This window comes from Myotis lucifugus, unplaced genomic scaffold, assembly GCF_000147115.1.
Source record: "Myotis lucifugus unplaced genomic scaffold, Myoluc2.0 scaffold_53, whole genome shotgun sequence".
Taxonomy (NCBI): domain Eukaryota; kingdom Metazoa; phylum Chordata; class Mammalia; order Chiroptera; family Vespertilionidae; genus Myotis; species Myotis lucifugus.
Genome location: NW_005871101.1, coordinates 508622 through 523076, shown reverse-complemented (window position 1 = coordinate 523076; position 14455 = coordinate 508622). Strand labels below are relative to the sequence as shown.

The 14455-nt window shown below is 37.2% G+C and overlaps 1 long non-coding RNA gene across 2 annotated transcripts; it reads right to left on the bottom strand.

The window, feature by feature from the left end:
* Window positions 1-5517: 5517 nt before the first annotated feature.
* Window positions 5518-14448, bottom strand: LOC111826069. Of its 2 annotated transcripts, XR_002829310.1 has the most exons (3): window positions 14294-14448; window positions 9467-9709; window positions 5518-6612 (listed from the first exon to the last, which is right to left on the bottom strand). It is a non-coding gene; the product is annotated as an uncharacterized LOC111826069 (long non-coding RNA). The 2 variants fall into 2 exon arrangements; XR_002829309.1 differs by lacking the exon at window positions 5518-6612 and having other exon boundaries at window positions 9151-9709.
* Window positions 14449-14455: the final 7 nt, after the last annotated feature.

Below are 14455 nucleotides of genomic sequence, written 5' to 3'. Positions count from 1 at the left end.
AATTTTTTTTTGCTCCTTCTACTGTCTGTTTTTTCTAAGTTCTTATCCAATATAATGAAATCCTATGCACCCATCCTCCAGCTTCAACTGTTATCAATATTTTGCCAATTTTGTTTCATCTATTCCATCAACTTTTACATATGTATCTTTTAATACATCATTTTAGATTTCAATTTCAATTTCCTTATTAAATTTTAACATACCTGTTCTCTAACTTTTGAGGGTTAATTTGGTATTTCTCCTCCATTGACTTCTTTCTCCTAATCCACCATGCTTTTTTATTTTTCTGCTTTTGCAGCTTAAATTTTATGCTTTATTATTTTGGCATTGGAAATCAGGCACCTTCAGTGTTGTCTGGCCTAACATGCTGGTGTTGGCTACACTTTATTATTTTAATAACATTCACATCAATATCTTCAACTCCCTGGTCCTTTATCTTTTCTTCTCATCCAAATGCCAGCCCTGAATGAACTCAGAAATCCCCTCTCCTTTGCTTACATACAAGCAGCCTAGAGTTGTTGGAGAACCCCAATTGAGAAAAGATTGGTTCCTCCCTAAATTTATAATCACTGATTTCAAGTGAGCCTTCAACATTGTTTAAAACCTTATTAGTATTATAGCCCAGCTGGTGTTGCTCAGTAGTTGAGCATCAGCCTATGAACCAGGAAGTCACAGTTCAATTCCTAGTCAGGGCACATGCCTGAGATGCCAGCTCAATCCCCAATGTGGGGCTTGCAGGAGGCAGCTGATCAATGATTCTCTATCATCATTGATATTTCTATCTCTCCCTCTCTGTAATAAATACAAATATATTTTAAAAAATGATTAAAAATTTTATTACATTTCTCTGGTAAATGTCCTCTCTGTCATTCTCAGCCACCACTTTAAATGAATTCCTCAGTTTTGAAACTTCTAACCATAATTACTACCTTCCTCTTCATAATCAACACAAAACTTAGCCTGTTACTCTTGGAAAATAGAAGCCACAAAACACAAATTCTCTCAGCTTCCCAAACTCAAACTTGTTACCCTCTGTGGCCTCCTATGCTGTCCTCTCTCCCTTTCACTACACTAGAGGTGTCCTGTTCCCTTTCTGAGACCAAGTCCTTTCCCTTTGCTTAGAACCAACCCATTCTCTCTTACTTTTCAGAACACTCACATTACCTAATATGCCTGCTCTTTCACCCCTAAAGTCTCTCAACTGGATCCTTCCCATCTGCTTTTAAGTATACTCAAACCTCTCCAATTAGAAAATAAGCAAAAAATTGTGTTCCCTTATTAAATCTACACCCATTCCCTCTCTTTGTCTCTTTCCTCTTATTGCAAACCTACTGAAATTTCAGCCCATTCTAATCTCACATCTCCAACCCTTGACCCACACAACTCTTGTTCAAGTCACCCATGACTCTCATGTTGCTAAATTCTTTTCAGAGTTCATCTCACTTCACTTCTCAGCAATATTGAACACTGTGGTCTCTGACTTCTTTTCTGAAATGCTCTTTCTTCTCTTGACTTTTGTGACACAGCATTGTTCTGTTTTTTAACTTCCTGCTTCTCTGATTAATCCTTCTCTTTTAAAGGCTCTTCTTTTTTTCTCTAGCCAGCCTATAGTTGTTAGAGTTCCTTAAAACCCAGTGCCAAGTTCTCTTTTCTTCACCCTATAACCTCTCATTAGGGGATTTCATTTATGTCCTTGAATGTTTTTAAAATTTCTTTTTATTATTTTAAGTACATTTATTGAGGTGACATTGGTCAATGAGATCACATTGGTTTCAAGTGTACATTTCTATGATACATGATCTGTATATTGCACTGTATGCTTGTTACCCAAAGTCAAATCCTCTTCCGTCGTCATATATTTGGCCTCCTTTACCCTTTACTACCCTCACTCCCCTTCCTTCTAGTAACTTCCATACTATTGTCGGTGTCTATTAGTTTCAGTTTTATATCCCACATATGAGTGAAATCATATGGTTCTTAGCTTTTTTTGACTGACTTGTTTTGCTTAGCATAATATCCCAGTTCTTTTACTACCCCTCCCCAGATAAGCCTAGACATGTTATCTCCTCTGAGCTCTAAAATGAAATAAAAACTATGTACCATCTAAAGGCCCCTAAAAATGAACTTATCTCAAACTGAGTTTGTGAATCATAAAATCATCAAATTCTGAACTATCTTATGATGTGTTCCCTATGTCGGTAATGAGCCCAACATTCACTATGCTGTGCAAGCTAAAACCAAGGTGTTATCTTTTCTACCTCCCTCTCCTTTTCTGCTACCCATATCAAGTGTATCACCTGTGTCTTCTAACTGGTACCCTTTCCACTCTGAACCCCCAAAATCTATTCTCCATATTACAGGCAGAGTGGTTCCTGCATCAATCAAATTTCATCATGCCACTGCCAGTGCCCCCACCCAAGCACACTAAAACCATTCAGTGGTTCTCCCTGTTTTTAGAGAGGGAAAAAAACAACTCCAAAATCTTAAGATGACCTTAAAAGATAACCTAAAAGGCCACTGGTTGGCCCTACTTATAGTTCTGGCTTCATCACACTGCATGCTCTTCATTTAGTTCCTTGAAAGTACCCTGTTTGCTCTTGTTCTTGCACTGGGTCCAAGGTGTTTCCTCTCTTTGGAAAGTCCTACTATCCCTCCATTTTTTTGCCATGAAAACTACCCGGTATCACTCAGATCTTAACCTTAGTCACCACTTCCTCAAGGAAGTGAATTATTTGAGTGAATTGCCCAAAGTATGGATTTTCCATGCAACCTTTTTGTATTTAAAACAGGGAAACCTTTTTTCTCTTGTTCCACTCTAGAAAGGTGATCAGGGATCTTGGCCATGGGTCTTTCTAATCCTCTGGTGTGGATATCTAGTAGAAATTATTTGTATTTCTGTCTCTAATATTTAATCACTCTCATAATGTGATTTCAGTTACCCTTCTGACCTGGTTTAGAGATAGGAAAGAGCAAAGGGCTGAAGAGGAACTCAAGAATCCTTGTCCAGCCACACATATGTATGTTTTGTTTTCCATACATCTGTATATACTAGAGGCCCAGTGCACGGGATTCATACACTGGTGGGGGCGTGGCCAGAGGGGATCACCTGCTGTGAGAGCACTGCTCATCCCTATCAGCCAATGGCTGTGGACCCGCCCTCTGAGTGGCTGCTCACTGGTCCGGCATCTTCTGTGGAGCCGGAGCACTCACAGGCCCAGGGACAATAGCACTGAGAGTCAGGGGAGTAGGCCTTAGTCCTGTGGCCAAGAATTGGCCTCCCAGCCTCTGGGGTTCGGAGGAGGCTGTGGCGAGGAGGCAATGATCAATGATCGATTATTGAAGCCCGGGTTCCTGCCCATCTGCCCAGGGTTCGCAGCGTTTGCAGCAGGAGCAAATGCTCATCCAGGTCAGCCAAGGGGCACCCCCACTGTGGCAGTGCACTGACCACCAGGGGGCAGCTCCGCCACTGCTTTGTCTGGAAGGAAGGATGTCCAGAAGTCCAGTCTAATTAGCATGTTATGCTTTTATTATTATAGATTTCAATATCATTTTAAATCAAGTGTTACAGTCTATGTTATTAAGCACTAAACAAAAGCATTTTACTGGTTGCTTAATAATTTTTTGTAAGTTCAAACATAATTTATTTACTATTTCCCCTATTGTTATTTAATTTTTTGTTTGTTTATATACTATCTGATCTGCCTTCCATATTTGGGAAGTTCCACCCTATAATAATCTTGATTAGAAGGAAAGCTCTGATGAGGTGGATATGCAGAGCAATGCATATTTCAACTAATTTGGATCAAGTTTAGGCCATTAATTAGTTCTTCCAGTTATCTGACTTCTCTGGGTCCCTTTGAATCTTTTTTTATTGTGGTAAAATATAACCATTTTTAAGTGTCCAGTGCAATGGCAGTAAGTACATTCTGACTGCTGTGCAAGCATCACAACCATCCATTTCCAGAACTTTTTTTTTTATCTTCCTAAACTAAAACTCTATACCCATTAAATAATAACACCCATTCCCGCCTCTCCAGCTCTTGGCAACCACTATCTATTTTCTATCTTATGAATCTGACTACTCCAGGTAACGCATATCAGTGTAATAATACATGCAGATTTGTTCTTTTATTACTAGGTTACTTCATTTAGCATAATAACCTCAAGGTTCATCTGTGTTTAAGCATGTACCAGAATTCCTTTCCTTTTTAAGGCTGAACAACATTCCATTGTATGTATATACTGCATTTTGCTTATTTGTTCATCTATCAATGGACATTTGAATTACTTCCACCTTTTTGACTATTGTGAATAATGCTGCCATGAACAGCAGCATATAAATATCTGTTGGTGTCCCTGCTTTCAATTCTTTTAGGTATATACCCAGAAGTGGAATTGCTGGATCATATCATAATTCCATTTTTAATTTGTTGAGGAATTGCCATATGGTTTTCCATAGCAGCTGCACTATTTTACATTCCCACCAGTAGTGCACAGGTTTCCAATTTCTCTACATCCTTGCCAACTCTCTCTCTCTCTCTCTCTCTCTCTCTCTCTCTCTCTCTCCTTGTTTTTCTGTTTTTTAATAGCCATCCTAATTGGTGTGAAGTGGAATATCACTGTGGTTTTGATTGCACTTCCCTAAAAATTAATGTGCTGAACATCTTTTCATGTGCTTATTGGTTATTTGTATATCTTCTTTGGATAAATGTCGATTCAAGTGTTTTTCCCATTTTTTAATCAGATTATGTTTGTTGTTGTTTTTGTTATCACTTCAACTTCTAAGATTGTCTTTTTTTCTCGCCAATTCATCTTTTAATGATTCTGAAAGCATCGGACAATAAATGGGAAAAAGAAAGCTTCTCTGTTTTAATGGATATGATCATTGCATCCCATTCTCCATAAGCAAGACAGTTTCAAAGCGTCAACAGGCCCTGTACAGCAATTGTGCTTTCCTGATAGAGTTACAACAAATTCCATTAACTTAAAAACCCCACTTGCAGATGTCTTCCTACAGTTCCTTTCTTCTCTGAAGCTAGTCTCTGTAACAAAGACATCATTTTTATGTTTTGTTTTGTTTTTCTGTGTATGTCACTTGTAGTGTGTTTGGATCATTGAAATTTGAAATTTTCTACAAGATGTTATATTGATATTTTGGTGTTAGTTTATTTCAGGAGAGTTGATGAGTAGGATGATGGAGGAACCAAGAGTACTTTTATCTCATCGATGTTTCTAAAAAAGCACAGTGGGGGGTAGGTCATTAATAAACTAGAGAAGATCTGTAAATGAGATGTGAGTGTATGAATTTCTCTATAAAAATGAACAATATATCCTGATGCTATTTTGATGTAGCATGCAATATATATGAATTTTAATTGAAGCTAAATACTATAAATTATTTATTTTTATTTTACCAAGCTCACTAAAATATAATTCTATTTATAATTCAAATTTCTTAGAAATCGGTCATTATGAATTAAAACTGGTAAAGAATACAAACAAATTTGACTGGGCAGTTCAATTTTATTATGTCAAAATATTACTTAACATGAAGTTGAAATAATGTATCAGAGTATATCGTTCTGCTTCAGAAAGCAGAATTTTCCTTTGCACAAATCATAAACATGCCTTTGGGGACACTAATGAAGAAAGACAAGATGGGATTGTAAGCAATGCAGAGGAACACAACTAATAAAACCACCCAGTCTATGAATAAAACCACCCAGTCTATATTGCCTTTAAACATTTATTATTAGAAAACTTATCATCATTTCAAGCTCATTGTCTGTCTAAAGAAAATGAGTCATCTCCAACCTGTTGGATGTTCCTAATACTAAATTCCTTGTCCTCATTACTAATTGCCACCAAGTCCTGTCCCCACTCAACAACCCCACAGGCAGCGAGCTCCTTGGTCTAATTAACCACAAGAGTTTGTTAAAACTAAACTTTGTTAAACCTTGCTTTCATCTTGTAACCGTCTGATGTAAAACATTTTTAATGACTCATTCTTTAATCTCACATCAAACTCTGTCTTGTTAAGGTCTCATAATTTGACCTTATCTAATGAGATTTGTTCTTCCCCCTCCCCCGCAATGTGCCATTTCTGCTGTATAGGGCCCCTCCTTTATTGTCTGCCTTTTGCTACCTCTTTTGCTCTGGCCTCTCTCTCCAAATCCCAACCATTAGAGTTCTGACCCATGTCTTGCTCTCAAGTGCTGTGTCCCTCAGAGTTTGAACTATTCGTTTTACTTCCTAATTATACACTGTTTCTGTGATTTTATACATATGAGTTGCCTCTTCAATTACATTATAAGCTCCTTAAAGGAAGTGTGTTTCATGGGAAACCAGTCAGTTCAGATGTGGTTCTAGCCAGTCCTTATCATTTCTTCTGCTAATGCCTTGGTTCAAGCTCCCATAATCCCCCACCAGAACTTCTGCAATAGTCAAAGGACTGGTCTTCTGTTGTCTATTCTTCCCATTCCACAATCCGCATGTAGTCTGTAGCCAGTGATCTTTGGAAAATGCAAATCTAACATGACACTCCCCTGCTTCAAACCCTTCAAACTGAGTGCAGCACAGCAGTGGCTGGAATACTGTATAAACAGCACAAATCTGCTGGGAAAGTAATATATTTGACTTTATGTAGATATCTTACATAAATTAGGCTTCTTCTATTTGGAAAAATCACAAGGGAAATGGGTAAAATATATCTAATCATACAACTAGTGATAAGATGTGCATAGTTTTGACTTTATAATAGGTTCTCCAAAGAACCAATAGGAACACACACACACACACACACACACACACACACACACACACGAGAATCAGGGGAGCCAATGATAAACTGTCGTCTGTGGGAAGGAGAAGATGATGAGATGTTCCAGTTGCTCCCTCTGGACTCTTTCCTCTACCTTTTGTTCTATTCAGACCCTGAATGGATTGGATGATGCCACTCACACTGGGGAGGGCAATTTACTTTACTGAATCTACCAATGCAAAAGCTAATCTCATCTGGAAAACCCACACACACGGACAGTGTTTAATCTGGACACTCTGTGGCCAGTCAAGTTGAGACATAAAATTAACCACCACACATTCCTTCCCAGAATAAAGTTGCTATTTACAGAAGGTAGTTTAAAGCAAATAAAAGAAAGTCCTGCATAACAGAGCGGACAAATGTTTTCTGTAAAGAATCAAATACAAAATATCTTAGGCTGTGCACACCATAAGGTCTCTGTCACAACTACTCAAACCTGCCATTGTAACATGCCAGCAGCCATTAACAATGCTTAAAGAAATGAAAGGGGCTATGTTCCAATAAAACTTTATTTACAAAAACATGTGGTGGGCCAGATTAGTTTGCTGACCTCTGATCTAGATTAAGCAGAGTTGTAGAGGTTGGGGATGGTGATTATTCCAAGCACAATGAAAGCAAACTTGCGATTTGTTTTGATCTCACACCCTGGATGTTTATTAAGCCAGCCCTCCAGGCAGCGATGGACTTGGGAACAGACACCGAACTGAGCTCTGGCCATAGAAACAGGAGAGGAAACCTGCTGAGAGGCCAACAATGGAAAAGGCAGGTCCAAAGGATGGAAAAGAGCCAAATCCATCAATGCTGGATTCCATTATGTTTCCCCCCAAATTTATTTTACTTACAAATTTATTTTACTTACAAATACTGAACCACTGTCTCCTCCATGTAGGAAATTTCTTATCTCTTTAATAAAGGGACATAATCATCGTGTTTTACCTTTCCCTGAAAAGGGATTGACACTGCCCTACCAAATCAGAGAAAAAAAGAATAGTATTGCCCAGTTGTTCTGTAACATTTATTCCCCTACCACAACCTTTAGGGGTTGATTCCTTTCAGTTTCTTACTCTGACTCAGCAGAGCAGACACTGCTGACCATTCAGTGTCTGCTATTTCATCCACTCATCTTTCTGTGATCAACAACTTGATTTTGTTCAGCCACCTGGAGACTGTGTACTTTAGAAAAGGCTGGATTTCCCCAGCCCTAGGGAGGATAATCTTAATTAATCTAACCTAATCATGAAAATTCCACTTTCCTTGCCAGTAAAGGAATGGGCATGTCTGTAGTGTGGAAGAGTTTTTCTCAGTCTTAAAAAAGGAGATGAGGGAGCCTTTAGTGTTGCCACTCACTTGAAGCTGTTATAGCCATCCTGCAAGCCTGAGGTCAAAAAACCAACATCTGAGCAAAGAGCAGCAGCAGAATGAAGAGAGCCTGTGTCCTCAGCGATGGCAATAAGCCACTTACTTAACCAAGTCTGGAATCGCCCTACCTCAGCCTTTTTATGTTACTGTTTCCAATGGAGTTTGTATTCTGTTAAATGCGGCTGAAACCATACCAACTGGAAGGCTCACTAATAAGTTGCCTTGGGCAGCTCGCATCTGGGATCCTCCACTTGTCTAAACAGGTTAAGAAGAAACAGCATGATGTCTCTACTGCATTGATCTCTCTCAGAAATAGTATATATACTATGCATGGGTAAATATTATGGCATCTGTGAAGACTGTATGGTTACAGACTTCTTTTAAATATTAGACAAGCCTAATGAATCAGCCAGGATGTTTCATACATCTAGGACAAATTCAAATTTGTGTAGACTTTAGATCATAGGCTGTTAAATCAATCTCTTTAAAATTTGCGCCGAAGATTATGTTAAAATTATCAGGTCTCTTAATAAATTTAGAAAAGTTATTATGAGATAACTTGAGTTTTGTCATTATTTCACTCAAATTTTCAGGCAATTTGTTGTTATTTAATTCAGCACTCTTTAATTATCAAAGCAAAACACGGTAGTCAGTTTTAGATAAAGAAGTTTGGCTCTTAATGCTTTCTACCACCAGAAAAAAATAGCTTGTTTTTAAAAAACTGCTTATCTAATTCTGTGTGGGAAATTCTCATTTTTGTTCTTTTTTGTTTGAATACATTTTAGAGTCTCCAAAATATGGTGATTATGATTTTATATTGCATTGTCACAACGAGTAATAAAAATAATTATCCCATTAGTATAAAGAGTACAGAAAATCATTATGCTGTATAATACCCCAAGAAATGATAAAGTGCCTACATTTCTTTTAGTGGTACTTCCTGGAAAAAGAAAGAGACTATAAGCATGTTCTTTTACTTATTTGGTTTAATTCTTTAGTGAAACATTCTGCAGAATGGAACAAATATAATCATATACTTTTAAAGTTGAATAGAATAATTCATTATTACCAAGAAGATATAAATGTGCCACCTCTTTTGCCCTGTATTTTTAGCTTTAAGGAAAACTTCCTTCTTCTAGAAAAGATCAGCATAATGATGAGAGGGAGGACTTAGCTACCATCTTTCTAATCAAGTCAACATCCATCTTTAAGTACAAACAATATCTATACTAATTTTTCCTTTGAAGTTTGTTGTCAATGCAACATGGGAGAGAAAAACAAACTCACACTGACTTTTGATCCTTCTCCCCATCCCTTCAAGATTCATATTCTTCAGACCGCTGTGTTTGAAAAAATCAAATCAGAATTTTAAATAGGTAAGGAAAAAAGGAAGTAGAAAGGCTTTTTCTAATATTCCAGTAATGAATATGCAACTCACCTTAAAGTCTGCCTGCTGAAAATAGTGCAAAATTGCCATAATGAGCTAGTTACCTTTTTTCTTCTTTCCAACTTCTTTGTCCATTCAAAACGCTAGAGAGAAAAAATACCCCATAATAATACATAGTAAACATTTATGTAACACAGTTTTGAATAGCTTTCATATATATTATCTCTTTTGTGTCTACTAATAACCCTATCAAGAACATACAACAAATTTAAAATTTCTAGTAGTAGATATGATGGCAACTAACACAGGCCATTAGACCCTCCATTCTGACTCAATTACTATGCCAATATTGGTGTTGTACAGGGATGACAGATTGATGGATATCAGCCTTGTTCAGAAATCAACATAAAAACTCTTACAGTGACTGATGAACAAAAATAGACCCAGAGACATAGAAACATCGAACTGACTGTTAAACCTCAGAGGGAAGGAAGGAGGGGGTAAGAGATCAACCAAAAGATTTGTATGCATGCATATAAGCATAACCAATGGACACAGACAGTAGGGAGGGTGAGGGCATGTGCTGGGGGATGGGAACAGACAGGGGGATGTCAATGGGGGGAAAAGGAGACATATGTAATACTTTCAACAATAAAGAATTTAAATTTTAAAAAAAGAGAGATTAATCATTAGTAAAAACAAACAAACAAACAAAAAACTCTTACAGTGATAGAAGGTTGTTGGGCCTAAGGTGGGGGGACAGCCTCAGGGAATGTGACCTGAAGCAGGAGAGAGCCAGGGATCACAGATGAGAGACAGATTGGAAGACAGCTTCTCACAGGTCCATTTTCTTTCCCCCACAATTGCAGGGCAAGAAATCAGCAGTGCTGCCTGGCTGGCTCAGTTGTTGAGCATTGACCTATGAACCTGGAGGTCACAGTTTGATTCCTGGTCAGGGCACATGTCTGGGTTGCTGGCTTGAACCCCAGTAGGTGTGTGCAGGAGGCAGCCAATCAATGATTCTCTCTCATCATTGATGTTTCTATCTCTCTCTCCCACTTCTTTCCTCTCTGAAATCAATAAAAACATATTAAAAATAAAATAAAAATAAATTTTAAAAAAAGGAATCAGCAGTGCTAACCCAAGGCAGCAGTGTAAAGATCAGGGCAGGAATTTGGCTGGAGAAACCCATTGCTCAGGCTGACAGGATAAATAATTTATTAAAGTTACTCAAGTCTGATACAAATTTCTCATCACTATGTTGTACACCTAAAACTAATATAATATTGTATGTCAACTATAATTTAAAAATAAACTTAAACATTTTTAAAGTCTATATAAGTAATGGCCCAACAACAAAATCGAAGTATAATCTAGTTCTAAAACTCCAGATGGTATCAACATCAATATGGAGATGGTGCAATGGAAAATAAGAAACTCTTGCTAAAATTCTTAACCTATAGGGGATGGGTGGGTAAGATTTAGAAATTAATAACATTTAAACTTAGATTGAGCAATAAACACAACTATTGAGCTTATAAGTTAGACCTAATTACCAGATATAAAAATATAGAATTTTTTAAATTTCTTTATTGGTTAAGGTATTACAAATGTATCCTCATTTCCCATTAACCCCCAACCTCCCTGCCCTCCCACCCCCCATGCTCTCATCCCCCTGTTGTCCGTGTCCACTGGTTTGGCCTATATGCATGCACACAAGTCCTTCGGTTGATCTCTCCCCTTACCCCCTCTTCCCCTACTTTCCCTCTGGGGATTGATAGTCTGATCTCTGTTTCTCTGTCAAAATATAGAATTTATAGCTCTAACACTATTAGAAAAGAATTTTAATATCCAATGGAAGTTAGGAGAATAAAAAAAAGAAACACAACAAAACATGGTAAAAAATCAAGAATTAAATATACATAAATTTCTCAATATTACAGTGGTTACAATAAATATAAATGGGTTAAACTAAATAAAAGCAGAGATTCTTAGATTTCAGCAATATATAATTTATAAGAAACATTAAAAATAAGTATATAAAGAAAAGTTGAAAATAATGGAATAAAATAATGAAACAGGAAAATATGAAAAAAAAAGATATCTGAGCCATAGAACTTACCAAACAAAAAAGAATAAAAAGGACAAACAGGGTTGTTATATACTAGTAAACAGAATAAAAGATCAAGAAAGCATAATAAATGCAAAGGCCTTCTAAAAACTGAGGTAAAATTCATGTAAGTATTCTTTCAGTTTTTGAGCATTCACAAAATTTAATTCTATACCATCCCAGAAAAAGGAATCAATAAATATGAAATAATCAAAGTCACAGGGAATATGTTATTTTCATTCAATGAAATCAATTTGCAAGTCAATAGGAAAAATTATTTAAAATTTTCATGTATCTCATAAATTTAAAAAATCTCTGAGATAAACCATAGTTTTAAGAGTAAATCTTTGGGCAGGTTATATAAAATTTAGGACTCATTGATAAAAAAATTATTATGTGTCAAAATGTATCATAGACAGTTAAAATAATACTTAGAGGAAAGTTACAGAATTGACCTCATCTCCCTAAACAGTAATACTGAAAACAAATGAGCTAACTATTCAATTCAAGAAGATGGAAAAAGTCATAAAAAAGTGCAAAGGACAGAAAATATATTCATTAGGGAAGAAACAATGAAATTGAGAATTAAAATAAAAACAATTGGAATGCTTAATAGAACCAAAATTTTGTTCTTTAAAATGACTAATGAATAGAATAACCTGTGACAAAAAAGAAACAAAGCAAAAGGAGAGAAGATGCAAATAAACAAAACAAAATTCTCTGGATCTCAAATGTTAAGTCTAAAGACTTTATGGCATAGTTATGTGCTTAGTGAGGAAAATAAGTTTCATGTTAGGGGTTTTCACCAAGGCCCTCTATATCTAGCTGCTATGGTCTGAATATTTATGCTTCCCCCACTCCCCAGCCCCAAACTCATAGGTGAAATCCTAATCTCCAAAGATGATGGCATTAGGAGGTGGGGCTTTGGGGAGGTGCTTAAATCATGAAGGCAGAGCCTTTATAACAGGCTAAGTGCCTTCAAGAGTCCTCAAGAAGATCCCTGGCCCCTTCCACCATGTGAGGACACACAGGGAGGGCGCCAGATGAACCAGAAAGAGGGTCCTCACAAGAAATTGACCATGTTGGCTCCTTGATCTTAGACTTTTCAACTTGCAGAACTGTGCGATCTAAGTTTTTGTTGTTTATAAGCTACACAGTCTGTGTTGTTTTGTCATAGCAACCAAAATGGGCTTTTGTATAGAAAAAAAATCCTTAAATTACAAGGCAAGAGGACTATGAAAGCCTACTCTTGGTGGGAGTAAGCAATTACTACAGTTTTTTAGTAGCTGAGGATACTAAACATCTTGCAATAAGTTGGACAGCACTACTAGTACATGACCAAGAATTGTTTGCCCAATACACCAGTAGGTTGAGGACAAATTACTGACTTGCCCAGGAGTTTCTCTGTTTGGTTTTTAGTCCACTCTTTTTTTTTATCACTGCATCACTGTTGTCATGAAGGAATATAAAATTATAGAAAGTAACAATCTTAAGGGAAACAAACACTCGTATAGGTACCTTGCTGAGAAAAGAGTACCAAAATTTACAAATCACTAATATAAGAGGAAATAAAAGAATTCTTTGCATGCTTGCTCTTATATGCATGACATTTATTTTAAAATAGTACTAACTTAAGAAAATTCTGCTGTTGGCCATTAAACCTCACTCCTTCCCCTTTGCTGCTTTTTGTGATGCAAAATCAGGGCAAAGGGCAGAGAAAGGTAGAATTTGAAATGGGTCTGTAGTGAAAATGTTAAATTTTCCTCAGGAGAGAAGAAGGCCTAGAAGTAGGAGGGAAAGGGAATACAAGGAAGAAAATAAGCTCAAGTTTCCAGAGAAATTTTGTTTTGGGAGTGGGAGCAATGCTCTGAGGGAGCTGGGGGATGGGAGAAATAGCAAAGGAAGAGGATTACAAGAGATGTTGCCATGGGTTGGAGTGAGTTCCCACACAGTATTCTGTGAGAGGTGAGTATAAAGATAGGAATCACTTTTGTTTACTTTTGGCTGTTGGATCAGATTCATTTGAATATGACATAGTGGTTCAGACCTGGTCACAGAGCCCCTGATATAAAATTGGGTAACACATGTTAACTCATAAGGATTCTAAGTGGATAATTATCATCTTCATTTCATAAGTGAGGAACTTAAGGCTTAAAGATGCAGTGTTCTCTCCAAATTACTCTGATTACAAATAGTGAAATGAATTTCTAACCCAGGTCTATCTGATGTCAATGTATATGCTTGCACATTGTATTATCTGCCTATTTTATATGAGATAATATTAAAGTACTTTGTGTTTGACTAGGACAAGTGTCACAGAAGTAGGTTCTGTTTGTAGCTGAGCCCATAGAGCTGACGATAATACACTACCCCCACCTCCACCCTAAATCATATTGAAGTGTTCATCTTCACTTGACCCCTTGCTTCTGTTCTGACATACTCCATCCCAGTATTGGCTCAACACTTGAGCTGTGGAATCAGACAAGCCTTAGGGTAAGAACTGGCTCTCAGCTACTAGCTCCATGACCTCAGTTTCTTCAAAAGTAAATGGATGGTTATCCCTCTCCATACTCATAAGGTTTTTGTGGAGATTAAGTGAACATACAACTAGGAGTACCCAGAATAGAGGAAGTGTTCAATAGATGCTTCCTCCTCCCCTTCCACATTGTTGTTATGTCCCGTCAGTGAAAGGTGTTCCCAACCAGAAGGCTGACCAAGTGCACACAGCACCAAATCCAGGCCACGTCACTTCATCCATCATCTGTACCCTTCCTGAAGT